Raw genomic sequence first — 27,257 nt, 5'->3', positions numbered from 1 at the left:
TGAAGCCTTATGCGCCATGGATTATGAGATTCATCAGGACAAGGTCTTCACTCAATTACAGAGCTGACACTCTGAACCACTGCAGCTACTTGCCTCCAATTGAAGTCCTCAAAAGGACACTTTCCTCAGCTGAAGAAAAGGGCAAGGCAACTGCTGTGATTGATGAAGGCATTCGTCCATTGGATGGTCAATTTCGCAAGGATGCATCTTGTTCCACCAATGATGACTCTGCTACACATGACTCTGCCACCAACAATGCCAAGCCAAATCCTCAAGCCACAACACCCAGGGTGATGACTGATCGTGAGTTACTCCTCAGTCTTCATCAGAAGGTTGATCGCAATCATAAATGGGTCAAGCGTCAGTTTGGTTCAATTCTTCACAACATGACTTCAACACACAATGCAGTGAAGAAAAACCACTACTACCTCCATGAAACCCTCAACCGCACCTGGGTTGTTCTGTCTCAAGTCTACAGCGCTGAAGATCTGAACAAAATGGGTCTCAAAGAAGAGTTTGACTGGTCTGCACCTCCTCCGAAGAAATACAACAAGGTCAAGGTTCCTTCTTTGGTGGCCAGCTCCTATTCTTCATCGCGTGACACTGATGAAAATGAAGACTTGGACGACACTGCGGCAGGCCCTACTACAACAAACGACCCCGACAACGCTGGCGCTCCTTCATCAACTTGATTATCTTCAGGGGCGTTAGTCCTCAGTTTCGATCCTTTTGGTCATTTGATGACAAAGGGGGAGAAATCTGAGTTAGTCTTCAAGCGGGTCTATTATAAAGGGCGTTTTTTTGCTAAGTTACAACTCTCGTTCTTCTGAAACTTTTATTGGATCGAGTTGTAAACTTAAATCCGATGGTGGTCTGATACTTCTGCTACGTTATTCTACATGCTTATTCCTCGTTAATATTATAGCACGCATGCTGAAATTCGTCAGTCACCATCTTTCATCATGCATTTCAAATTCTTCATATTATATATCAAATGCGTGTATGAATTACAAGATATAGGGGGAGATCTCCATGATTCAACTCTTCAAGTGTGCATTGCTTCAAAAGCAAATTCCTCACTATGCACATCTTCAGGGGGAGTTCTTCTATATCTTGCAATCAAATTCCTCAATATTAGTATTTACACTGCTTATGTTTATCCCTGTTGAAAACTTAACCTATATTGTCATCAATCACCAAAAAGGGGGAGATTGTAAGTGCATCTAGTGCCCCTTAGTGATTTTGGTGTATTGAAGACTTATAGGTTAAGGATCTAATGCGTTTATGAGTGTACACAGGTCTATAAGTCTATGAGGAGTTTAATATTTATAGAGAAAGTCGACCCCTAAAAATGAAGTTCTTCAACTGAAGACTTTCATATTCTGAAGACTTTCTGAAGACTTTGAAAGTGAAGAAATTGGTGTAACCCTGAAGACTTGGTATTCATTCGAGGAACATGAAGCGTGAAGACTTTTGTTTTCTTAGTTTCATTTTCTCTTTCTTGAGTCATAGGAAACACCGTACTGTTAAAGGGGGTCGAGGAAATATTAAGGAGAAAATTTCCATGTGATGCTCAACTCAAATCCTACACCTACCAATCCCTTCGAGTGAAGCCATTGGAAATCTCATACAGTTCAGTCAATTTCTTCAGTGACAGAGACGCAGTTCTTCTGTTCACTGAGGACTTTGTTCTGACTGAGGAGTTAGGAATTCGCCAGTGCAAATTGCCTACACAGTGAGGAACATGATAGCCCTGAGGAATTTGTATCTCAAATTTCCGACCGTTGTTGTGCTATGCGCCAGCTGTCCCAAAATATCTTATCCACCTAACGGTCATATCATTGAAGGCCATTCATGTCTTATCATGTCGGGCTGCTCCCTAGGCTATAAATAGCCGCCCCCTACAACCACTAGCTGGTTGGCTGCTCCGCGAGAAACTAACACTTGTCATTTGAGAGCATCCCATCCTCTAAGGACTTAGAGCGAAAATCATCAAGTGAGGAAAATCTAAAACCCAAACCCAAACACCTACAAACCCAAAGTGATTGAGCATCACTGAAGAGATTGATCCTGCGTGGATCCGACGCTTGTTACTTTTGAAGATTGTGCTTCTTCTAGACGGTTAGGCGTCATGGTCTAGAGCATCCAAGAGGAATTGTGGATCGCCGAGTGACTGAGTTTGTGAAGGTTCGGAAGTCACCTGAAGACTTACCACGAGTGATTGGGCGAGGACTGTGTGTCCTTAGCTCAAGGAGAATACGGTGAGGACTGTGTGTCCGGGACTGTGTCCTCGAGTTTAAATACTCAGCCGCTCCAACCAGATGTACAACTGAGACAGCAGTTGGAACTGGTCTACCAAATCATTGTCTTCATCAAGCCAACTGGTTCTATTTCCTCAACACTTTAATTTCCTCATTACTGTGTTGTGTGCTTGTTCATATCTGTGTTTGAAGACTTTGACTGAAGACCTTCTCAATTTCTTCAGTTCAATTTCTTCAGTCTGTTTGTCTTCATCTTGTGCTATCTTGTGTTTACGCTTTCGGTACTCTGTGTTTGTCCTCATTTCATCATGATGACCATTCTTGTATTCTGTTATGTTTACTTCTGAGTATTTATTCCGCTGCTAGTAGTTCTTCGCTAAGGAATTTCCTCACTAGCAAATTCCTCAGTGAAGAATTTCATAAAAATCGCCTATTCACCCCCCATCTAGTCGATATAACGCACTTTCATTAGACCTTGTGATTCTCTGGCTCATCGCCTTTGCACCTTGGTACGATACTCGAAGTAGCCAGGCAAACATCTCCAAGCTCACCATAATTGTGTACTCATACATGAGGCAATTCTACTGATTGCATGCAAGGCCATACCATGGGAGTATATTGGGGAACTAGAAAATGGAGAAAACATGAAGTTGCAGTGGCTACGAGAACGGCTCACCGGACTAATTATTCCACTTAAAGGTTTTCTGAAGCAACACAGGCCAGCGCCATCACTTGCACGATTTGATGTTGCTGTCGATAGAACAATGGTTACTCTGATTCTCCAAGAGTGTGATGTCAGGCTATTTGTTATGGCGGTTAACAACAATGAGATTCCTGTCAGCGAGCAAATAGTACAAGCTGCTGTGAACTGGCGCCTTTTCTTTCCTGGGAGGTGTGTGTATCAAATTAGTGCTCAGTTGCCACAGCATGCTGATCACATTGGCTATGTGGACAATGTATCAGTCACATTGCCGTGGGATTCAGGTCAGTTATGCAATCTCGAGCTCTGGTTCACACATCGTACTGGCAAAAACCTCAGGCATTTACCTTCCAACAAGCTGCACCAGCTATCAGATGATGTACTTCGATTGTGGGATCCTGGCAGTTCTTGTTGTCGACCGGCTTGGGGGCAAGCCGGTTTTCAAGGGCGGGGGAATGTCACGGACTGTGCCACCTGGGTGGGCCGTGGTGGATTGTGGGCTGGTTTTGGGTCAAAGATGGCCTTGATTGCTGCTACAAAAGACCAGGAGCTGGAAGAGAGACGGGAAAAACGGAATCACGAACGGCACGACGGCATCCCTTCTCCTACCCTTCCCCTACCTTTCTCCTACCCCTGGCTCTCTCTCCCTCGATTCTCCTTCCTGCTGCTTCTTGTATCCATGGTGAATCAGCTACCCAAATCTCTGTAATCCTGTACTCTTGAGTGATTAGTGAAGGTGGTACGTAACACATCTTTGATGAGTATTAAAAGGAATAACAGTGCTACAGCAGAGCATGGTAATCAGTTTGCAACCAAAGGAGTGAATTGCAAAAACATAGACATTAAAGGCTAGGGTTGCAGAAGCCACAATTCTACAGTTTTGTGCCAAAAACCACTAATTATGAGCCTACCTTTTTGCAAATAACACTAGTTGATCCGCGGGCAGGCACGTTTGGTAGCTGGAGTTGATCCGCGTCCAAAGGAGCAAGCGAGGGAAGCTGGCGCAGCCTACAGTGATGACGGCGGCGAGCGATGCGGCGGCCGAAGTTCGGGTGTGCTTGGAGGAACGCTACATGGCACGGTAGGGCAAACCCGTGGGTGCTATGAGTTCCTGTAGATGGTCTCAATACGATGACGCGCTCAGACGCAAGCTCCAATGGCTAAAATGACAGTGGCGACATGGCCGGCGGCGGTGAGATTTCGGCTCCGGTGGCTAGCACAGTTAGAGGACAGATTCGACGCAGGTGAGAGAGGAGAACTACGTAGGAGCTCACCGTGGTTCATCACAGCAGCTTAGCGGCTTGTGGGAGGTGTCGAACAGGCGCCGAAGATCTCGGCCGTCCGAGGTTGAAGAAGAGCTCGAGGTTTACTGAACGTTTACGCCAGGAACACTTTGTCTCAACCAAGGTTTTGGATCCCAAGCGAGCCTGTTTTCTCGAGGGGCACCGAAATTCACGGTTCCCACGGTAACCACGAAATACCGGAAAAAAATTGGACGAAATTTAAAATCAAATTTTGAATTCAAATATTTCAAACTTGATATAGATATAGTTTTAACTCTTTGAGATCATTTCCTTTGTCGTATCGTAGTGGTTGAACACACGCACCTACCGATGCCGCTTGGTCAGAGATTTCGAGTTCGACTCCTGCCGCTCCAGAATTTTTCAACTCTGTTAGTTTTTTACTTTCGCATTCTAAAAAGAAAAGAAAAACTGCAGAAGGTAAGACTAGAACACGCGACCTGCGCTCCATAAAACAAGCCTTTGCCACTACGCCATTGTGAGAGCTGTTGCTACATCAGAGATGCCGCCTATTTAACAGCAGAGTGATCGTTTGAATTCAAATTTCAAAAAAAACTCGAATATTTTGGCTCGGTATGAGTGTTTTCCGTGGGGTAGCGGTAAACGCGGTAACCGCTCGGGATCGCGAAATTTCAAGCGGTACCCAAAACAATGGTCTCAACACATTAACTTAGCACTGGTCTAAGGTAGCAGGTGCCCAAAACAAAACAATGTCTTGATTAATAGATATGCTTGATGCTGATTTTCACATCACCGACAATCGGTTGCAACGCCTCCACTAGCACGCTGACACTTGGATCTTCTTTTGAGCAGCAGATCTTGATCCTCTCGATGCAAGGGTGGGAGCCCAAGCTCAATGCTGCTCCTGATGGTGGCAAAGTAGATTCAGAATGCATGCACCTTATACATTGCACCTGTAGAGTGTCAACATTAAGGTGGAAGAGTAAGGGGTTCCACTGTTATGGCAGGTCAACTCGTATTTAGAGATGGTTTCGAGTAAATACCCTTTCGAGCTTAAAAGTCAACTCCTTCAGCTTGGGCGAGCGCTGGACAATGCGAAGCAGCGCGTCGAAATCAGCAGCCATGCAGCAATGGCCGAGCACTAGGCTTGTCAGGTTGTTGAACATCGGGCATATCCACAAACCTCTCTGCAACAGAAGCTTCATATTCATTCCAGATGAAATCAAAATGATCGAAGACAGTGAGTAGAATAGTTTGATCCTTTCATGTTTTTTCCATGCTAGTCTGTTAAAATAATACCAGCTCGTACAAGAAATTCCATTTATATATGTATAATGTGTACAATATGTAGTAGCGTAAAATACGTTTGAAATGAAAAGGAGTTAAATGGAAAACACAAATTAAAAGGAAAAATAAACCATAAACCCATAAACCCCTAAACCTTTTAGTCCCGGTTGGTTAACTAAAGGCCCCCAGCCCCCGGCGCACGCTCGTGCCACATGGTGGGCCTTTGGTCCCGGTTCGTGACGAACCGGCACTAAAGGGGGGGCTTTAGTCCCCACCCTTTAGTGCCGATTTTAGAACCGGCACTAAAGGTCCTTACGAACCGGGACAATAGCCTGATTCTGCACTAGTGTTACAAAGCAGATCAAAGATAGAACAAGATTACAAGAGTGCCCACACTCCATCAAGACACACCCGAGGCTACTAATTGGAAGAGAGACCGCGCCTCCAAGAGAAACCATCGGACGTCGATGCAACACACACACACCAAGTTGTCACCGGAGAGGGCACCTACCCTCTCACTCCGTATCGTGGAGCACCGATCCTGCTTGTAGACAACAAGGACCGAGAGCGATGCTCTCAACGTCACGTGTAAAGGATAGAAAGCTATCGGCATTGCCCCAAGCCAGAGATGAAGGAGCTTCGAGATAGGATCCGAACTCGCTCGCTGATGGCGAAGAAATGCAACCGGTGGGCACCTACGCTCCAGGACGACGCCCCCAAGAGGGTGACGACATAACATGCCGCCGCCATCGAGACCAAAGACACAGTCAAGGGTTTTCACCCGGAGCCCTTACGTGAGGAGAGATACCACAACGACGCCCCCAACGGGGACACGACACCCACACACATTGCTACCGTCGGCACCAAAGCGCTGAGCTTTCGCCCGAAGACACTCTCACACCACATCGAAGTACCACGGTTCAAATCCGCCGCCACCAAAACAAGCCTCCACACCAGATCTGAATGATACCCCTGCCGAAGCAATGCCATCGTCAGAATCCCCGCCGCCTTACTCCTCGTTGCTCGCATAGCCAAGGAGAAACATCACCACCACCGCAACACCGCTCGCCGAAGAGCCGACCATGCAGACCACCTTCCAGGGCTGCCGCCCCGGCAGCCCAGATCTCGCCGCCTCCAAGGCCCGCCGAGCCATCGATCACCGCCCATCGAAGAAACAAGATAAAAGGGGCCGCCTTTACGCCCCTGGATGACCCCATGCTGCTCCCGTCGGCCATGGCCTACAACCATGGACCCGAGCCCACAGATCAGCGGCAACATTGCATGGCCGGATCTGGCAGGACCCGATCAGCCCACCCCTAGGTTGGGACGAAAGAGCCGTCCACCGACGAGTGCAGAGGAGCACCACGCGAGGAGGCCATCCCCGTAGCCGGTGGCGCACCAACAGAGCAAGGAAGGAGGAGGAGGCCCGAGATCCACGCAGGGTGGAGCCGTCGGCGCCCAGCCGCGCCTCCGCCGTGGCCAGCCGCCGTCGCCGTGGCCAAACCCTGCCACGCCGCGACGAAATGACCAGATCCGCGTCGCCATGATGTACCACGCCAGCGCCGCACCCTCGCGAGATCCAGCGCCTTGCGCCACCGGAGCCACGCGAGAGCGAGGGGAGGCCCCGCCGCCGCCGATGCCGAGCGAACTTCGCCCGATGGCGCTTTCCGACGACGGCGAGGCAGGGGGAGGGGGGTTGCTGGCGGCGGAGGTTGGGCGCCCGGGCTGCTCGCGGGAGCAGCACGAGGCCAAACAGTCAGGATGCTTGTGAAAAGATTGCCAGTGAGCGATAAAAATACTGGAGGTAAAAGTAAAACCGAAGTGAATGACTCAACCATCAGTCTCATTACACCAAGGAACAATTCTAACTGCAGGGAAAGCATATAAATCTAGCTAGCTAGCTAGCTAGTAGTGCTTGCTGCGACTGCGACCAACAGTGCTAATCTCAAGTCAAAAGGATCAATGTTTACACACAAGTCATGCTGGATCATGCAATGCCTATTAGTGGTGTACACGGCACAGGAAGGAGCCAAACAATAATATGAAAACAAAACAGATGTGAGTCCATGGCACTACATACATATTTCTCCGGGAACCAACACGATTTCAGACGTGATGTGAAATTCGCTGGTGTAGCCAGTCGTCGAGCATAAACTCCAGTTGGAAAGGACACCTAGGCTCAAAGCGCTGTGGAACAACTGAAGCCAGCAAATTAAGATTTATATACATCGGTCACTTTATAGCATTGTTAAACATCCGAAAGTGGCATACCTGAAAGACGGAAGCAATGGACGTTGTGACAAATCCCCTTTGCTAAATTATGGCGCCTCCACCTGGATGTTCGGGCTTGATAACTGGAATGGACCAGATTGTTGGTTAAATTTTGCTTTATTTATACTCTCTCCTGTTCTCAAAAGATTTTGTTTCAACCGTCGACACGATCTCCAAATGCATATTTGACCAGTAACTTATATTGTAGTAGATTTATACACACAACCGAAACTTGTATAATGTTATCTAACATAAGGGTCTGTCAAGGTAGTACTCAAGGCCTCTTTGATACAATGGATTTTCCAAGGGAATTTTGGAATGTAAAGAATCCTATGTTTTCCCATCCATAATAAAACGACCATGCAATCTTGTAGTATTCAATATGTCGTGACACTATATTCCTGTGTTTTTTCTCTTTCCGCGTTTTAGAAATCATGTGAACCGAGGCCCTCAGAGTTTTATGAGTTGACTTTACATATGCCTAAAATAACAGTCATTTAAGACCCATGAGGAGTAATGCCTACCTTAAACTTTGTTATTTGAATAAACATATGAGTTCACAAATTAATTTGACAAACAAAAGTAGATGCATGCATAGTTTTGTCATAAAACAATATTGGACTTAGGGAGCCATTCTGTGGACCGTCAACTGATTTGGAAGCAGTTTTTGCTACCTAAAATAGACTAGAGAAATTTATGATAATGGGATTCAAGTTACAAAGTGGCATAGAAGGTATGCATCAATCACATAGCTTAGTCCTAGCCACTAGGTTACTACTTGCAATGTAAATAAGTATTGAAGTTATAGTATTTTTTCATTTTATAAGTACTCCCTCCGTCCGGAAAAGCTTGTCCCAAGCTTGTCTCTCAAATGGATGTATCTAGCACTAATTTGGTGTTAGATACATCCATTTGAGAGACAAGTTTTTTCGGACGGAGTGAGTATAAATATACAAATGCAATGTTTTCGTACTCTCTAGGGTTGGAAAAGGAGACTAATGCATTATATGCTACAGAATACCCTGACACTATGGTACACTGCTTGCACGTGACATTACCTCATTGCTAATGTACCAATCCATACTTTTCGAACCTTGAAGCATATCTATAATTTTCTTCATTGTAGGTCTTTTGGTCCGCTCAGGATTCACACAGATTAGACCTACCTGAATGCATCTTGTTATTTGTTGGCAATCTATTTCAAGCGATGTATACCCATGTTGTTTTTGCAGCACATTTCTCCACTTTTGAAGTTCCTGTAAAATCGGAACACGAATATGAAATCTTACTATGCGATGGTACAACGCCACATGATCTCTATGAAAAGGGGCCTCGGAAGTTCATACAGAGTTGCCTTACATGCTCAATGAATTCCGTTGAAGATGTTCTAATATCATATGGGTACTCCCTGTTTCCCGTTATTACCTCCATGATAGTTACACCCAAAGCAAATATGTCTGACATAGGTGTGATTATACCTCGTAAGTATTCTGGTGGCATATAACCTTTGCATTAATTAATGTGAATAGGTGAATATAAAATATTAAGGGAAAGGCAAAGGAAACACATTTCTCTCCTTACTAAAAGCAATGGATTATCAAGAGGCGGTTCACTTACAGCGTCCCACTATTAATTGCGGTGTGAATAGTCTGTTTCTGATCAAATAATCTTGATAGACCAAAGTCCGTAAGTTTTGGTATCATATTTTCATCAAGCAATACGTTCGCAGGTTTTAGGTCCAAGTGAATGATGGGACCGTCGGATTGCTCGTGCAGGTACTGTAGACCATAGAAAATTCCCTCAATTATTTTGAGGCGTGTGGGCCAGTCAAGTCCAGAAGTTGCATCTGCATTTGAAAACAAAAGAGAGCAGTCTATAGAAGATATCTGAAAATCTATTATTATTGATGTGCTCTATATATAGAAAGATTTTGAAATTTATATTGTATACTCTCTTTTATTTTCATTCATAGAACATGGCTTTTAGTAACTATGATCAAACAACGAAATTACAGTCTCATATAGAGATGAAAAGTAGAAAATAAAGACTTGCTAAATTTCATACCTGAAATGTACTTATCAAGACTTCCCTTAAGAAGAAACTCCAAGCAAAGCAAACATTATGTGTTCCAAGCAAAAACGATTTTGCCTTCATGATGACCACGTAAATGCTGTGTTTCATAGCAGTATCCTACTAGTCGCACTATATTTGGGTGCTTTAGTTTCATAAGAAGATTAACCTCATTCTCAAATTGCTGTTGTGAACTTGGCATTGACTGCACAAGTTTCTTCACAGCTACCATTTTTCCATTTCCTAGCACTCCCTGTTTAAAGTCCCGTATTAGTATGTTTTTCCGGTCAAATATGGTTTACACTTTAAGAAGACAAAAAAACATATATGTTTTTACCTTACCTTATATACCACACCGAAACCACCTCTACCAAGTATTCTCTCATTGGAAAAGTTGTTTGTGATGTCTTTCAGATGTTGTAACGACATAGGGTCAAGTGTGGATTCTGTCTGCATAAAGAGGTTATTGGAATTAATGAGGGATTGCCAGTTCCGACAACAGAGGGCAATCCCTCACTTTGATACAAGTTCCCTACTACAGAGGAACTTTTATATTATGACTTTTAACATTTAAATGCCTTGCCTATTCCGACAACTCTAACATTTTCCACATAGAATCAACACAGTTATTTACTACGAACTTATACTATCACTATCTGAGAGAAAAAGAGGGCCTACATTACTAACCTTGGTGAGGCTAGATTATGTGCATAAATAATATTTATTCAGGCAGTCTGTAGGTTGAGTGTCAGGAGCTCACCTCATTATGTGTCAGAAACTCTGAGGGCTGCAACTGGGTGTCTTCTTCAAGAAGAACACCCAACTCCAGCTTGTGCCATATAACGCCCGCTTCTGTATCATAGAATTTTCCAAGATCGTCGCTCTGGAAATCCTCACTCACAACGGTGCTGTACAGAAAATTCGTGTCGTTGCATTTAATGCTCTGTAGAACCCCCTTCCTTGATGTCCTCGTTACCATGATATCTTGTGTGGACCATGGTCGCAGGATTCCTCCCGTAGGTGTCATGGTGTATTCTGCCATATTGGCCACATTATACCTTGGATGGAAAGCGATGTAGTCATCTGTCATGTTGACTACCTTAATCAAAGATGTAACTGATATACTCTCATCTGGAACAAACGGAAAGCGGAGCTCATGGGGAATGACCTGGATCAGCTCCTACAACGAAGACGAAAGTAATGGATTGATTCCGTCAGTTACCACTTGATATAGTTCTTCAGTTCAGCAAAGTACAATATAATAAAACCTATAGCGCATACTCATGTTTTTTTTCTCATGGAAGGCCAGTTGCAAATATGTACAACTGTTTCTAATACTCAGTTACGCAAAAATTTCATGTAATTTACCATGTTTATCTCTTTGAACTCTTACTTATTTAAACATCTCGGGCATTTGTGCACTTATGTCTGGGCAACACCAGATTTAAGGATGACAACTTATGTCAGGTGACATGTGTGCACTCTTAGATATATATAAGTTTCTAACAACAATTTAGATGGTTTAGAATTCTGTTAGAAGTCGGAGCTGACGAATTATTCTGAATTAGTACGGACCAAATACCTGAACCCTGTCTGGTTCAGTCGAGCCAGTCTGCTTTTTACCCTGCCCCCCTGCCCCACATCAGTCGTAGTAAAACTAGCCCCCACAACAGTATCTCAGTCCTCATGTGCAAACGTTTTTTTTTTTTTGAGCAAAAGAGGGGTTCCACCCCTCCGATTTCATATAAAGAAATCAAGATCCAGTTCAAACAGGTTCAACGTCTCACTTCCAAACACGGCTAGACTAATGAACAAAGCACTTACTACTAGGTCTATTACAGGGAAACAGGAAAGACAACAGCAAAGTCCACCAGACTAAGATAAAAGCCACGGAGAAACAGCAAAACGCCTGAATTGAAGAATGTGCAAACGCTGGTAATGCCTGAAGCCCCAAAATTGAAGAATGCGGCTTATTTGATGGTTGTAGCTTTTCTCAGACGAGGTCCAGTTTGATGGAGATAGTAGAATGCACGACCACCAATCCAATGGATGTTGCTCGGCCGTGGACAGGATTCCCCGGCTGGACGTCATCGTCGTGCACGAATCGTTCAGATTTTATCGTCCGCCTAGCACTGCTCATGGTGGAATGCTGCGGCTGCAATCTGCTTGGAGTGCTCACTGATATAACGATGTCAATTCTGTTGGTTGAGTGTCCTCAGTTTTCTACAGATGTTGATAGCTTGTTCTTGACATAGCTAGGTTTACATTTGAGAATTCAAACTCTTGTAGTTGGGTCAAAGAACTCGTAATTTAATTTTGAGTGACCTGTATAGGGCAAATAATATATTCCATCTTGGTGTGCTACAGCGAGCAGATGTTCAGGAGAATGTCACAGTTAGCATGTTAGAGTTGTGTCGAATATTGTGTACAAAATACGTTACAGTTGGACTAGGAGTTGTATTGTGTTTACATAGGATGTGGAGTTGTGTCCTAATAGGACATTAGTATCCTAGGCCTCTCTTATATAGCGGGGGTAGACACACGATGTAACCTATGCCAACATAATAGCACCGGAACGCAGGGAAAGCCGGCGGCATGTGCCGGTGTCCAGGGCGACCGAGTGCAGTATTGTGACGGTGTCACGGGGAGGAGCGCCCGTAGTCATACCCCGGGGATGTAGCCATATCGGTGAACCTCGTTAACAAATCTCGGTGTCGTGCTCGTGTGATTGCTTGGTCCTCAGATGATCGACGGTATGCTTCGGATTTATTCTAACAAGTGGTATCATGAGCTAGGTTGTTCGAAGGTGTTGATGGCGTTGATCTAGAGGATGCGAGAGCAATCGAAAGTGCCGTATCGCGGCGAGCGGCGAGTTCGCAATCTCGTCGAGATTAGACTGCACGTAGCGGATGACCAGCGCTATCGTGCGCTAGTGCTACGTGTGCAAGCTAAAGCAAAGAGCAAGCCGGAGATTTGTTTGGAAAACAAAACTGGACCGAGTTCAGAACTAAGTCCTCGTGTTCGACTGGGAAACCTACAGGTGCGCTACTAGGTAGCAGCAAGGGTCGGGTCACCGTACAGGACAGAGGCAGTCAGGTCCAAATCGGAAGATAAAAAGATCCATTGATGATGATCCATTGGAAGGCAAGGACAAGGCAAAGCAAAGCTAGCATTGGAGTTTTGTGCAAGGGAGCCGAGCCACTACGTGAAGGCTAAATATTATAACTCTTTTGGTTTTGCTAGTAGTACGTGGAGGTTCTGTCCGTGTGCTTGGGGCATTGTGGTGGATGCTCGGATAATTTTTCACAGGGTCAGCCGTACGAAGAATCATGATGTTATCGGACATCGGGTTTGAGGTGGAGAAGTTCAATGGAACTGAAAACCTTGGGTTATCGCAGACAAGGGTGAAAATTTGTTGGCACAACGGAGATGCTTGAAGGCGTTGCAGGAAGTCATGTCAGCTAAGATGGAATTATTATGTGATGGATGGAAATTCATGGAATGATTTGGGAGCCTGAGTCAGACTTGTCAGTCTGACGGATCGACGTGAGTCGGTTGGTACAGAAGACGTGGTGGGATCGGCGATGACGACATAGGAGCGTGATGCTGATGGTGACCGACTTCTGGGCGTGGAAACACGTGGTGCAGGCCCCGAGGGCTTGTGTGGCTTCGACAAGACTATGGCGCGGGGTTGATTCAAGACGGTGAACATGTGAGTTTGAAGTCGATGGGCGTGTGGGTGGATTGATCATCTACCATGGAGTCATGTTGAAGGTGGAGCTGGATTGAGGGGCTACGGTGTAAGGATCCAGAGAATCGGAGCCTATTCAGCGGGAAAAAGCGAGGGACACGTAGTTCGGACTGGAGCCCGGTGGTTTGATGGAAGCGTGAAACTCGTCATCGGTCGGTGATGATCGATGGTACTCTGCAGTGGGGGTTGAGTGGTGTGGGTCGCCACCCTTGAGACTCAACCAGGACAGTGGAGGCTCGACGCGGTAATAGCGGCGAGGCGTGCGGTGCGCACGGGACATGGAGACGGGCCAGGGCTCTGGTGGTCATACATGTGGTGAGACAACTGCGAATTTGACTCGGGATGACTACAAGCAACGGTGAACTTCCTTCAAGTTTCAGACAGGCGTCAAGAAAGGAGCGGTGATGTTGAGTTCAGGTAACTCTTATGTGTGACACCCAATATGTGAGTTGTTCACTTTCACGCAGGTCAGTGATCAATGTGTGATGGCGTTGGACGGATACTCTGGAAGTTGGGAGCGCAAACTAGAGTAATGTGGAACTTAATTTCGTTCGAGTGTTGACTCTGGTCAAGAAAAGAAGGGACTACAAGTTGCAGGTGGAGTCATATGGAGTCTTTGGAGTAGCAGCGGTGCTCATGGGATAAGCTGAAGTCCAATGTACATGAAGTTTAACGCATTGACGAATTCAAGGTGGTGGAGAATATTCGCCAAGGTGGAGTTTGTTAGAGTTGTGTCGAATATTGTGTACAAGGTAGGTTACAGTTGGACTAGGAGTTGTATTGTGTTTACATAGGATGTGAAGTTGTGTCCTAATAGGACACTAGTATCCTAGGCCTCTCTTATATAGCGGGGGTAGACACACGATGTAACCTATGCCAACATAATACCACCGGAACGCAGGGGAAGCCGGCGGCATGTGCCGGTGTCCAGGGCGACCGGGTGCAGTATAGTAACGGTGTCACGGGGAAGAGCGCCTGTAGTCATGCCCCGGGATGTAGCTATATCGATGAACCTCGTTAACAAATCTCGGTGTCGTGTTCGTGTGATTGCTTAGTCTTTGGATGATTGACGGTACGCCTCGGATTTATTCTAACACAGCATGTACATCTTTCGAGGTTATTACCAGTGAGATCTGCTTCAAGCACTGTTGGTAGCTTAGTAATAGGATCTGGCATGCTTGATTAGTGACTTCATATCCAGTCACTAGCTACACTCATTTTCTTGGACTCACAAGAGGTTTTTTATATTTTCGTTTTTAGCGTCATGTGTACAATGATATAACAAAATTTTGAGGTGTGTGCATCTGTTGACGTAGGCTGGATATGAAGCAGATTTTTTTTTGAGGTGTGTGCAAATAAATATAAATTTAAATTTTGACGCCCGCAAAAAAAAATATAAATTTTGAGGCTGGGAGAAACATATTTTATTTTTCTTATAGTATTGCAAATGATAGTTTTCCCCAAAACAGGGGGGCAGGACATGCTACTAATTCTGATGAGCCACTAATGCAAACACACCTAAATAAAACTGATTTAGAACGTTCTCCATAGAAGAGTAGGGGAACTTACCTCAGTATGTGGCATACCGTCGGGGGACCCTTCTCGATATGCTGGTTCTAGAACAACGGCCAACTCTCTGATATGCCATATTTGACCACTCTGTTTATCGAAGAATTTATTTAAATCGACGCAATGTTCCGAGTTAATGAAGCTCTTGCTCACAGTGGTGCTGAAAAGAAGGTACTTGTCGTCGCACTCGATGCTCTGCACAACGGACTTCTTCACTATCCTTCTGACAAGAAATTCCTGTGTGGACCTTGGTGGTAGGGTTCCTACATTCCGACGGGTTCCGTACTCTGCTACATTTGCAACCGGTGTCCTTGAAACCAAAACGACGTAGTTATCCGTGATGTTTAGTACCTTAATTAAAGACGAAGCTGACAGCATCACATTTGGCAGAAAGGGGAAGTGGATCTCACTGGGCTGGACCTGGATCAGCTCCTCTGGGGCAGGCAAGCTTAACTACAGAAGAACAGAGGAATCATGCAATTAATCAAGTAGCGTTATAGCTTATGGTAAAAACTGCATCATCATCTATTTGGACAAGATAAATAACAAGGAGAAACAGAGGGCAAGTTACGTGAGGCTATCCAGTTGTATTCATGAATTTTCGTGGAACTGCATAGGTAGGACGGAAACAATTTGAGCTACATCGGGGTATAAAGCTATTTACAACATTGTCTGGCCTCTGAAATGAATAAAAAAAACCTAATATACAATTATACTACACAAATGAATAAATTAAGAGATTGTGCCAGTCTGTTTTTTGTCAAATGCACGGTTAGGTATAATTTATAACAAATTCAAGTAAATCAAAAAAAAAATTTGTTCTTGGTAGCTTCGGCATGACATGTTGTCACGGTAGTAACCCCCGCGTCACTCCCTCACCGGGCGACTCGCTCGGGCCGCTACCCTAGCCGTCGCCGAGCCCTGATCTACTCCCTCCTCTCCTCCTGTCGCCACTGCGTGAGGCCGCCAGGCTAAGCCGGGGGGCAGATGGCGGTGGCGGGGGTCTCTCCTTCTCTCCCACGGCTTGGGGTGGGGTGGGGTGGGGGCCTCGGTGTATGGAGGTGTGGCTGGTCGGGTCCTGCGGCGCGGCGGCGGCGAGTGGCTCCGTGGCCGGCCGGATCTCGGACTAGCGGTGGCGGCATGAAGGGCCTTGTGGATGGATCGGCTGTACGTGTGGTCTAGCCTCTGGTCAGATCAGATCTGGCCGGTGCGGCCTGCTCCATGCGTGGCAGCGGTGATTAGTGGCGGTCTCATGCACACAAGGCTGGATGGAGGTTCCCCGAGCAGATCCGTGTGAAAACCCTACTCTTCTCGTTGCCAAAGTCGGCAATGGAGGCGTTTTCTACGTCGTCCCCTTCTTGAAGACATCGTCGTGGAGAAGCTCTAGGCCCCTATCCTCCACCTTCCGGGGAGACCCTAGCCTTCATCGAACCAACCCCACTCCAGCACATCACCACTTTATGTCCTTTCAGCTGTTGCCGCACCGACGCACCCCCCCCCCCCCCGCCGACCAGCCATCGAACCACCACCGGCCAGGGTATGGGGAGACCATGACCCACGGCAACTATCACCGGCCATCGGAGGCCTAATTAGCCATCTAGCGGCAGTGGTACCAAACCAAGTAGACCTCCCAACAAACGACAGGGAAAGGGTCGTGTGCCGCACATAGGAGCCGCGACCCTAACCACCACCCACGCGCGACAAGGAATGGAGCCGTTGTTGTTATCTAGGCCATCACGATCCATGGCTGCCACAGGAGGAAGCGCCCCCGTCACGGGAAGCAAAGGTCACCATCATCGGCACACGACACGGGCTTTGCCCTACAATGGCATCCAACAACGGCGAGTGGGAGAGGGGGGGGGGGCAAAAAGATGTCCGGAGATAACGCCGCCTGGGTCGCTGCTTGAGTCGCGGTTTGGCAGTTCGGAGGATGTGTTTTCCTTTATCAATAGCTTGCTTTTGACATAGCTAGGTTTACATTTGAGGATTCAAAATCTTGCAGATGAAAGAATATGTAAGTTTTATTTTGAAATGACGGATTGGGAGAATAAATTTTATCTTGGTCTGTTGTAGCGGACGGGGTTCAGCTAGGAGTGTCATGTTGGAGGTTATTAGAACAACTTCAGCAGATCACCAATAACCAATAAACAACTTATATTGGATGAGTGGGGCAAAAAACGTGTTATCTCCTTTCCCCAAATATTTTTCCCAAATGATAATGTATCACACGTGTGGCACGAAGCAATCCAGCCCTGACATTTTTTACAACTAAAGTTGTTATCCAAAAAGAAAAAACAATCCAAAAAAAACTTGCCATCCGAAAAGAAAGTTGCCATGCTTGACAACTTTATTACTCTTTTTCTGAAGAAAAAAAGTGTCAATAAAGATTCATTGCCATTGCTTTCCCTAAAAAGGGAGGGCCGACGGGACATGCTACTCGAAATAAAATTTGATGAGCCACCAATACGAACATATATGAATAAAAAATGGACTAAAAATAAAATTGATTTTAAACGTTGTCCACCGAAGAGTATGGAGAACTCACCTCCGTATGTGGCATACCGTCGGGGGAGTCTTGTTGATATGTTGGGTAAAGAACAACGCCCAACTTTATTCTATGCCAGATTTGATCCCCATGATCATCGTAGAATTTATCTAAATCACTGGCATATTTGGAGTTACTGAAGCTCTCACTCACAATCGTGCTGCAAAGAATGTACTTGTCACCGCACTCGATGTACTTGTCATCGCACTCGATGCTTTGTGTAACGGACTTCTTCGTTGTTTTCTTACAAGAAATTCCTGTGTAGACCTTGGTGGCAGGATTCCTCCGTCCGGATAGGTTGTGTACCTTGCCACATCTGCGCCCATAGGCCTTGTAACAAAAACGACGTAGTTATCCGTGACATTGACAACCTTAATTGAGAACGAAGCAGACAGCATCGCATTTGGTAGAAAGGGGAAGCGGAGTTCACTGGGTTCGACCTGGATCAGCCCCTCTCGGGCAGACGGGCTTGTCTACAGAAGAACAAAGAAATTATGCAATTAATCAAGTAACGTTATAGCTTACGGTAGAAACTGAATCATCATTTATTTGGACAGGATAAATAACAAGTAGAGTGGTGTGAGGCTATCCAGTTAAGAACACAATGGGATGAGTTGTCACCGAGCTGCAGAGTGGTGGGAGGAAAAAAAAAGAGCTATCTACAACACTGTTTGACCTAACATCACAAATTCACGATGAAAAACTGTACTGCACAAATGCAGAAATTCAGATAATTGTACCTTTTGTTTGACCTTCTTCTTCAACCGATCCATCTTCTACGGTTCTACCTTTACCCTTCCTGCCACCGCCCCCGCCGGCAACGGCCCTGTGGCCTGGACACTGGAGGCTAGAGCAGTGCCGCACACGGCGCACCTTTGCTCCGGCGCCACTGCTTGCTGAGGAATTGGTGAGGTCAACGCTAGACGTCAATCGATTCACTCAGGAACTTGCAGAGGAGCAGCTAGCAAAGCAATTTGCCAGTCCAGCTTTTTTATTGTAAGCGGAAGGACTTGGTCGAAGTTTGATATGGTTGAGAAGAAGGGGAAACACGGGAGAGATGAGATCGATGCAAGTGGTGGGGCTGTCATGTCGATGCGACTGGATGTACTATTGATGTGGCACAAGAACCAATATAATCCAAGCCCCTTCCATGTGCTGCGCTCAACTTGTTTTATATATACAACCAATAGAAAGGGCGAGTGCGGCGTTTCGGTGCACAGGCTCATCTGTATATGATCAGAAAAAAAATCAAAATAAATACTAGAAAAAATCAAAAAATATTAAAAAAATCTATGTGGTAGATAAATTGATGTGTGAGGCCTGCTCCAGATTTCAACATATTTAGACATCTGAGAAGCTCTCAGCAAAAAAGACAAATTTGATCAGAACAGTAAATCTTTATCTACCACATAAAACTTTTTCTGGAACTTTTTGAAATTTTCTAGTATTCTTTTTTTATCGTCAGCGTGGGTGCAGCTGAGCCTGGGCAAAATAGTGGATTATCGTTCTTTCACTCTTTCTTACTTGCCAAACATATTATTTTTCAATCTTCTGGATAAAAAGCAACCGAAATTCATCACAACGCGTCATTTCCTCTCAGTCTTTCCTCCAGGAATGCAACGGTTATGCAAGCACGATCAACAGGTCACGGCACCCAGCAGTTTAACTGCTCTTTGGTTGAAAGCAAAAGATGTATTTCGACCCGGTCTTCGGTCCACCCACCCACACAGAGCTTACATTAAGACAACAGCGCCTTTCGACCCCCAAAATGTTCCATCGGTATGATGCCATTAGGATTTATAGAATTGTTGACCGGGGAGTCATGGGGCAGAGGTGTCGGTGATGAGGCCGTTGTTGTGATCCACCATCACCAACCAGCGTGCGTCTCAGACCCCCACCCAGGTTTCACACGCGGCGCACTGTCGAGCCCTAGCCTAGATCCACTTTCCCCTAAAGATGGAACCTGGACCCACTCTATTTAGACTAGCCACAATAGATAATAATATAGACTAATAGAGTATAATATATGTGTGATAACATGCCACACTTCATTTATTAGGCTATGGACATGTTATTAGGCTGGTCATAGTGGAGAGTAACTTAGACTAGTAACATACATATGTTACTAGTCTATGTTACTACCTTCATAGTGGGTAGTGTCATAGGTGTGGTAACATAGTTGCCTTCATTTATTACTTTGTAGACTCATTATGCATTGGAAACCGCTATGTGATGGTAACATATTATGTTACTCTATTTGCCTCTCTCCTCATTAACTACTTGCCACATCATCAATTTTGCTTATGTGGCATCTATGTTACTACCTATGTTACTCCCACTATGACCAGCCTTAGTCTATGGCCATGTTTGGTTCATAAGTCCTAGGACTTTTTCTAGTCCCAACTAAAAAGTCTCTAGTCCCTAAAAAGTCCCTTCCTGTTTGTTTTCAGGGACTAAAAAGTCTCTAGTCCCTTTCTAGAGGTTATTAAATGACCATGTTGCCCCTGGTATATAGAAAAATAACAATCAAACAACACTATGGGGTGACGGGCCATTGAATGCATGGAGGGGCATTGTTGGAAAAGTCTTAAAAAGTCCCAAAAAAGACTCTCCTTGAGAGTCTTCTTCATTTAGTCCCAAATGACTAGTTTAGTCCCTAAAAAGTCCCTCCCGTTTGGTAAAAAAGTCTCTAAGAGGGACTTTTTCTAGTCCCTACATAAAAAGTCCCTGGAAACAAACACCCCCTATGTTACTACCTCTACAGTGAAGAATAACATATGTATGATAACATGCAACACTTCATTTATTAGACTATACACACATTTTGCTTTGATATATGTGATGTTACCTATACTACTAATAACTACTCCCCTCGTCTCATAATATAAGAATATTTTTACACTAGTGTAGTATCAAAAACGTTCTTATATTATGAAACAGAGGGAGTAGTTATGTAACTACTTTGCTCTTTTTCTTTATTTATTGCTTGCCACATCATCTATTTTATTTAGATATGTGTGATGCTACTACCTATATTACTCCCACTATGTAGTCTCAATCAGTATTTATACCTGGTAGGACAGCTAGTTTGGAAACATCTTTACCGACAACAGCGCGGACGGGCTGATATTATGCCATTGATATTATGCCTGGACCTCCACGGCGCGGATGGGCGACACGAGACTCCTCCCTTTCTGCTCCGCAGAGACACAAACCTAGCTGGCAACGTGGAGCTCCGCGGCCCGGTCGTTCGCTCGGCATTGATCTCCATGGTGGAAGCGCCCCTCCCGCCGACGTCGCGGGCGCGATACACTCCTTCCTTCCGTCAGCCGCCCGACGCTGCGTAGGCGCATGGTGGCTCCACTCTCGGGTGCTGCCGGCTCGATGACGGCCCCTACAGGGGAGCACCTCCGTCCGGAGTCGACTGCAGAAGCATGTAGCATGGCAATAAATTGCATGTCGTGGTAATACGTACACCATTGCTACACGGTGGACAGATGCTTCAGGCTGTCTCTTCGCTGACAAAAGTTTGCTGCTGAAGCTGTAGGTGTACCATTGGCTTCTTTTCTCCCCCATAAACAATGGCAAAGCTAGCTACACCCATGCGATCTTGGACAAAAGCAAGAGAGAGAAATAAAAAGATGAAGAAAACGAGAGGGAGAGAGGGAGAGAGAGAGAGAGAGGTGGGGCCAGTGAGGAGGTTGTAGCATTGGGTGAGATTATTTCAGAGGGTGGTTTCAGTGCTTTTTATCTACGTGAATGTCTAGAGCTAACGCTTCCTGTAGTACATGCCCTAACAGCTCCATGGTAGGCTCCGCACTTTCTTGTCTTCCACCTGTCCCCACGTACCGACGCCAACCTGTGAATACGACTATAAGGATGCTTGGATACGTTTTAATCTCATGACTAAAAGTAGTGGGACTAAAACTTGCTAGCCTCATTTATGCTTGGATCCAAATATTGAAAAGACTAAAATCAAGTTAATGAACATTTATTATTCTTCAATCCAAAACTTGCATGTGTTAAAGGAGATGAGTTAAATGAGGAGAGAGGACTAATCCAAATTTTAGTAGGGGTATTCATGACTAAAAAAATTTAGTCTCAAAACTAGTTTTAGCCCCTCTTTAGTCAGGGATACTTAAAACTTTAGCCTCTTAAAAAACTATTTTTAGTCAAACTAAAATAAGTCCATTGGATCCAAGCACCACAGCGCCTTGCTCGTCCTTTTGACTTGTCGCGGAGGTGCCCTTTGATTTTCTGTGGTGGGAGTGTGTAGGACGAGCACGTAAATAATCCACAGAGGATCCGTCTGCTATGTAAGACGTGCAGATGGAGGTGACGTTACGGCTGGCATTTTTTTCAGAAACCAGCACGCGGGGCGGCGTAAAAGCAGATTCCATGCAGAACTCGTCCATGCGGCATGCGGGTCAAAGTTAAAACTTTGTTCACCCTGGTTTGTACGTGTGTACTAAAGTTGAACCATCTAATTGTTTATGCACTTTAGAAATTTACTAGTAAATATATCCGTGCGTTGCTACGGGCGTTGTCCGAACCATGAATCACAAGCTGCTACGGGTGTTGTCCGAACCATGAATCACAAGCCCGTGTGTTGCAACACTTACAAAAAAAATAAGAATTCGTATTCGTTAGTTTATCTGTCGTTGTGCACTACTCAGTTATAGCTTGCAGTCCATCTCCTTCTATCTCATCTTAGATTCTATTCGGTGTGAAATTATTGGCCAATGCTACTATCAACATGCAACGCTAATCTTTTTTTCTAAAGGAAAATGACACTGTTTCTATATGTATGTGTAACTGGCCTATAAAGTTTCAGCAGATACAGCTTGCAAAATAAAAAATATAACTTATCAATCAAGCTGATTAATCCTCACAAATATATGCAACTTCCATAGATTATACAGGAATTGATCAAATTTTATTATTGGATTTGGATCAAAATAAGCTTAACAGTACCCTTGTTCCTCACATAGTAACCCAAATCACGTCTACAATATATAGGAAAGCCTCTATCATCAACCGATGTCTGCTCATTAAAATCTTTGGGAAATCTTTTGGAACTCAATCCATCTTTCATACATGCACACTTTACTTTAATCCATAAGAGCATAACCCAGCGCTCAACCAAAGGATCAGGTATCTCAGCCGAAATCAAACCATCTATGAAGGAGGCCGAAGGCTCATGATTGTTCCCTATAAGCCGAATTGAAGTATGAGTATGAGGCAAGCCTCTATTCTGGAATTCCACCATGTATAAATCTGGATAACCAAAAAATAGAGGAAGAGAAATAGATGGATAAAGTTAGATTATATAAATGAAAAGATTAAAACAAAGCAGGGGAAAATCAGTATGTAAATAACTTACATGCTTGAATTGTACCAAACAAATATCCACTTTTAACATCTTCTCAGAAATCATTAAACTTCATATTCAGGACACGTGTAACGATATCCGGTCGATCATTGTAAACATGTCCAGCTTCATATGAAAGCACCTACATTCATGCTAAATATTCTTTTCCGACAATGAACCTATCGTATTATGAGAAGCAATTTTTTAATTACATTGGGAAATACCAAAAACACCTACTTAAGAGTTAATTTGCTGAATTTTGCCTTCTGCAACTCTTAGTAGAACTGAATATTAGTGGGCAAACTTTTTTAATCGAAGATAAGATGAACATGTCATTAATTTAGGTGAGCTCTTTTCTATGCAGAACTGATTGCTCCACAAAATATTATAAACCTTATATTAATGCATAAAAAATATTATGAGGTCTATAATGAAACTGAAATAACGTGATCAAAAACGGAATTTTGTAATTAAAATGCTAGGTCTGGGCCCTAGGGAACTCACCACAAAAATGAGCTTATTCTGTTTCACCCTTGTCTCACTCTGAATCAATAGACTGAACGTTTAATCTTCATTCTTGTACCATGTAGACATACAGGTTGAGCATCCATGATGTATTGAAAGACAGTGATGCTTTTTTCACCAAAGAAACCAATCACGGGTAGGAGAGAGAGGAAAAAACCTGTCACACAGTCTACTCCAGCACAGTGGCTGCTCAGTCCTTCCTGTCAAGACCCTCTAGAAGGATTGATGAAGCGATCAAACTGTCAATAGAAAACAAAACAATGGGTAGTCGTCTAGTACGTACCTATAGAAGCCGCAAACGCCGAGGTTTGCAAGCGAACCCACGGAGAGAAGCACCAGGACCGCGACGGGGTGTTATTTCCATTGCTCTCCTCCTCTGTCCATTAATAGAACATTGATAGAACGATTACTAAGATCTTCCTGCTATGGAGGTCAAGCTGGATACAAACTCCTTTTCTGCAGCTGGACATGTTTTTCTAACAAAGCAGAAAAGGGTAACCAAACTGTAATATCAACCGATTACTAAAACTAAAGTATGGCTACACACATACGCAATGAACTAATCTAGTTGACAGGTGCGTGCATGATTCTTACGCTGAGACGGAGCGGATGATTGTGGGAGCTTTGCATTCAGGGTGTCATCAACTTCGAGACCAGAGGAGGCAGAGGCTAGCGGGAGAGCAAGCGGCATGTGGCTAGAGTAAGGAGCTGCAACACACCAGAGTAGGGAGAGGCGGCTCCAGTAGAGACGTCGCGAGCAGGGGCCGACGGTCGTGAGAGACAATGGCTGCATAATTCGCCGCCATCACAACTTCTTCCCTGTGGTGCAAAATTCACAACAATGAGATCAATATTTTTAGAGGACTGGGCCAAAGCTAGATGCACCACAGATAAGAGAGAGGGAACAACAAATTACAAGGATGGTTTTGGTACGGATTCACAGAAGAACCTAGTCAAATACCATGACATCATACTGCTCAGAATTCAGAAATTCATTCAATTCATGCACTCCAGAGGATGATCCATCAGTACATCGTATAAATCTACCCAAGAATGATTTTACCAACTAAAGCAGCATGTTCCAGAACAAAATTTCAGGCACGACATGTCAAACACAGCAAACTGGCTGTTCAGCCCAAATCTAAAAATCAAACACACCTCTATCGAATATCAGGCTAGCGTACTCCTTAGCCTTGCCTAGCAAGCCCGTCGGTCAGTCACCGGAGCCGCCATTGCCGGCGACTGCCTCCCTCACCCTGCGTGCGCCCCTTCTCCTTCTCCTTTCTTCCTCTATCTCCTCTCTCCCTCAGGCCCTTGTCTCTCCTTCTCTGGATGAGCAGGACGCCGCTGGCACCGGAACAAGCCGCCGCACCACCAGCCAGATCGGTCGACGCCGCGCCCGCATCTGCCCGTCTTCCTCGCGCCGCCACCGCGCCTCGCGTCGCCCGCCGGCCGCCTGCCTATTCCCGCGGTTTAGGCATCTATATCGGATTGGGGGAGGAGAGGGCGCGGGGAGGATGGTGGTGGTCGCCTCCGGTGCGAGGCGAGGTCGAGCGGCGGGGTGGCCTGCGCCGGTGCCAATCGAGGCGAAGCGGTGAGGGTGATGCAGCACCTGTTCGGGACTTTTTTTTCTATTGCGAATCGTTATTTTACTTAGGGACGTGAGTGCGGGTTGAATACCTAAAATCACAGGGACTATTTCGCAAAAAAGCCGCGACGGTGAACCCAGCGACTCAATCCGTGCTTTATTATTATTAGCGAGAGACTGCATATCTTTCTTTAATTTTTTTTAATAATAAAGCATGGATTGGCTTTGTTGGGTTCACCGTCATAATACGCTTCCCATAATTTTACGCTTTCAGTTTGAATCTAAAACATATTCGAGGTGGTACTATTCTTGTACGTCAAAATCATTACGATCCTGCCGTTACGACAAATCCTTCTGGCTGTAGGTTGGCCCATCTTTTTTTTTGAAGCACCACATGCCATTCATATAGCAAACCGGAGTACAACACATGTGGTAGCACCCAGACGAAGGACCCAGAACACACAGGTGTCCAGAACATAAGCAGAAAACACCCCAGAAAAAGAAAGAAGATTACAATCAGGCCCTTGGGGGTCCCTGCACAACTCGTCGTCGACGCCCTGCATCGCCCGTCGCGGCCGCCGAAGCACCGTCGAGGGAGAGGAAGACGAACGCCCAACACGCCGTGATCCGACGAAGCACCATCGCATGAAAAGCTTTGTGAGCCGAATTAGCGACCCACCGCGAACGGCGGGTTCGAGAGCACTGTGGCACGTCGGCCGGGACCAACCCCATGCTCGCCGGATCGCAAATCCGCCAACTTCGAACAACAGGGTCGAAGGAGAAGGCCGGATCCGCCTCCCGCTAACCACAATCCCTGCTCCGAAACACCCGCGTACCTGAGATGGCCACCGCTGTTGCCATCGAAGAAGACGACCCGCGGAGGCCATCGAACTCTTGTACAGCCATCCTCGGCTTCCCGTCGGCGCTGGAGGAGACGCCGCCGTGACGCGGCTAGCCAAGGAAACAAAAGCCTCGGCAGGGTCGTCGCCGCCGACACGCCAACCCTGCATGGCACACCATCCTCCCAGATCCATGGCCGACGAAGGACAGCTCGGCGTCTGAAGGGATCTGGAGGAGAACTTATTCAAACTCCGCCGTCGAGCACACCAACGAAGGCGAGCGACGGACGGCCGAAAAACAAAGCAGCGGTTGGCCCATTTTCAGTGCAATGCAGGGAGGAAAAAAATACATGCTTGCGATAAGATTTGAAATCGCAACCTTCCACGCAATACCTTTAGCGCCAGCCAACTGAACTAGGTCGGCCTATGTTATTTATCTTCGCTTGGTTTTCTTAACAAATAGTACCACCTTGCCCTTTTACAAGGACAATCATCAATTTATATACATGTTCAAGTTACCTGTCATCAATCATCCTAATAAGCCAGCCCGAAAATTGGTAATCAGAGGATGATGAGGGTGCCCAGAAAAGAAAAAATATTGAAGGAAGGAGGGAAGCAAGGAAGGATTCTCAAAAAAGAAAGAAGGACAATATGGTGGGCAATTAAACGGGGCAAGGAAGGAATCAGTACTATATGAATTAAAAAAAAGGGATTCCTAATGCATGATTGACAAATATGGTAAGTAATTAAACGGGGCAATTAAGAAATATTCCTTCCCAAGACACGCTTGAATGCTTGCTGCATAATATAATAGGATTCCTAATGCGTGCTTGTGAAATATGAGGGGCAATTAAGAGAGATTCCTAAGACACGTTATGTATGCTGCATAAATAGTAAAAGTACGTGGATAATTAAAGGGGTTCATGCATACTTGCATTGCACGTTATGTAAACAGGATTCAGACTAATCAAGTGGCTGGCAGATTTTTTGTGCTAGCTGATTACAATTATTACTTCAATGCATAGCTTCTATTTGATGTTACTAAAACATACTCTCAACCTCTTTCTCCATATCATCTTATGCATGCAATGACCACCACAGCTATGTGCTCTCCTCTATCTCATTTGAGCATGCAACTTACACGACGAAACATCACATTCCAACGAGAGGCTGCATTAATGAATGTGAAGAAGCTCGCTGCCTGGGCTATACATGATC

General features: G+C 45.3%; 1 long non-coding RNA gene and 1 pseudogene across 4 annotated transcripts; both read right to left on the bottom strand.

Annotated features, from left to right (window-relative positions):
* Nucleotides 1-7,319: 7,319 nt before the first annotated feature.
* Nucleotides 7,320-18,828, bottom strand: LOC123087575 (uncharacterized; annotated as a pseudogene).
* A 3,805-nt stretch (nt 18,829-22,633) lies between these two features.
* Nucleotides 22,634-25,235, bottom strand: LOC123087578 (uncharacterized). 4 transcript variants are annotated; one of them, XR_006441436.1, is made up of 6 exons: nt 24,771-25,235; nt 24,207-24,431; nt 23,896-24,088; nt 23,592-23,825; nt 23,100-23,266; nt 22,634-22,993 (listed from the first exon to the last, which is right to left on the bottom strand). It is a non-coding gene; the product is annotated as an uncharacterized lncRNA (long non-coding RNA). The 4 variants fall into 4 exon arrangements; XR_006441437.1 differs by having other exon boundaries at nt 23,592-23,812; XR_006441435.1 differs by having other exon boundaries at nt 23,592-24,088.
* Nucleotides 25,236-27,257: the final 2,022 nt, after the last annotated feature.

The sequence above is a fragment of the Triticum aestivum genome, chromosome 4A, assembly GCF_018294505.1.
Source record: "Triticum aestivum cultivar Chinese Spring chromosome 4A, IWGSC CS RefSeq v2.1, whole genome shotgun sequence".
Classification (NCBI taxonomy): Eukaryota; Viridiplantae; Streptophyta; class Magnoliopsida; order Poales; family Poaceae; genus Triticum; species Triticum aestivum.
This window is presented reverse-complemented; position numbering and strand designations above follow the sequence as displayed.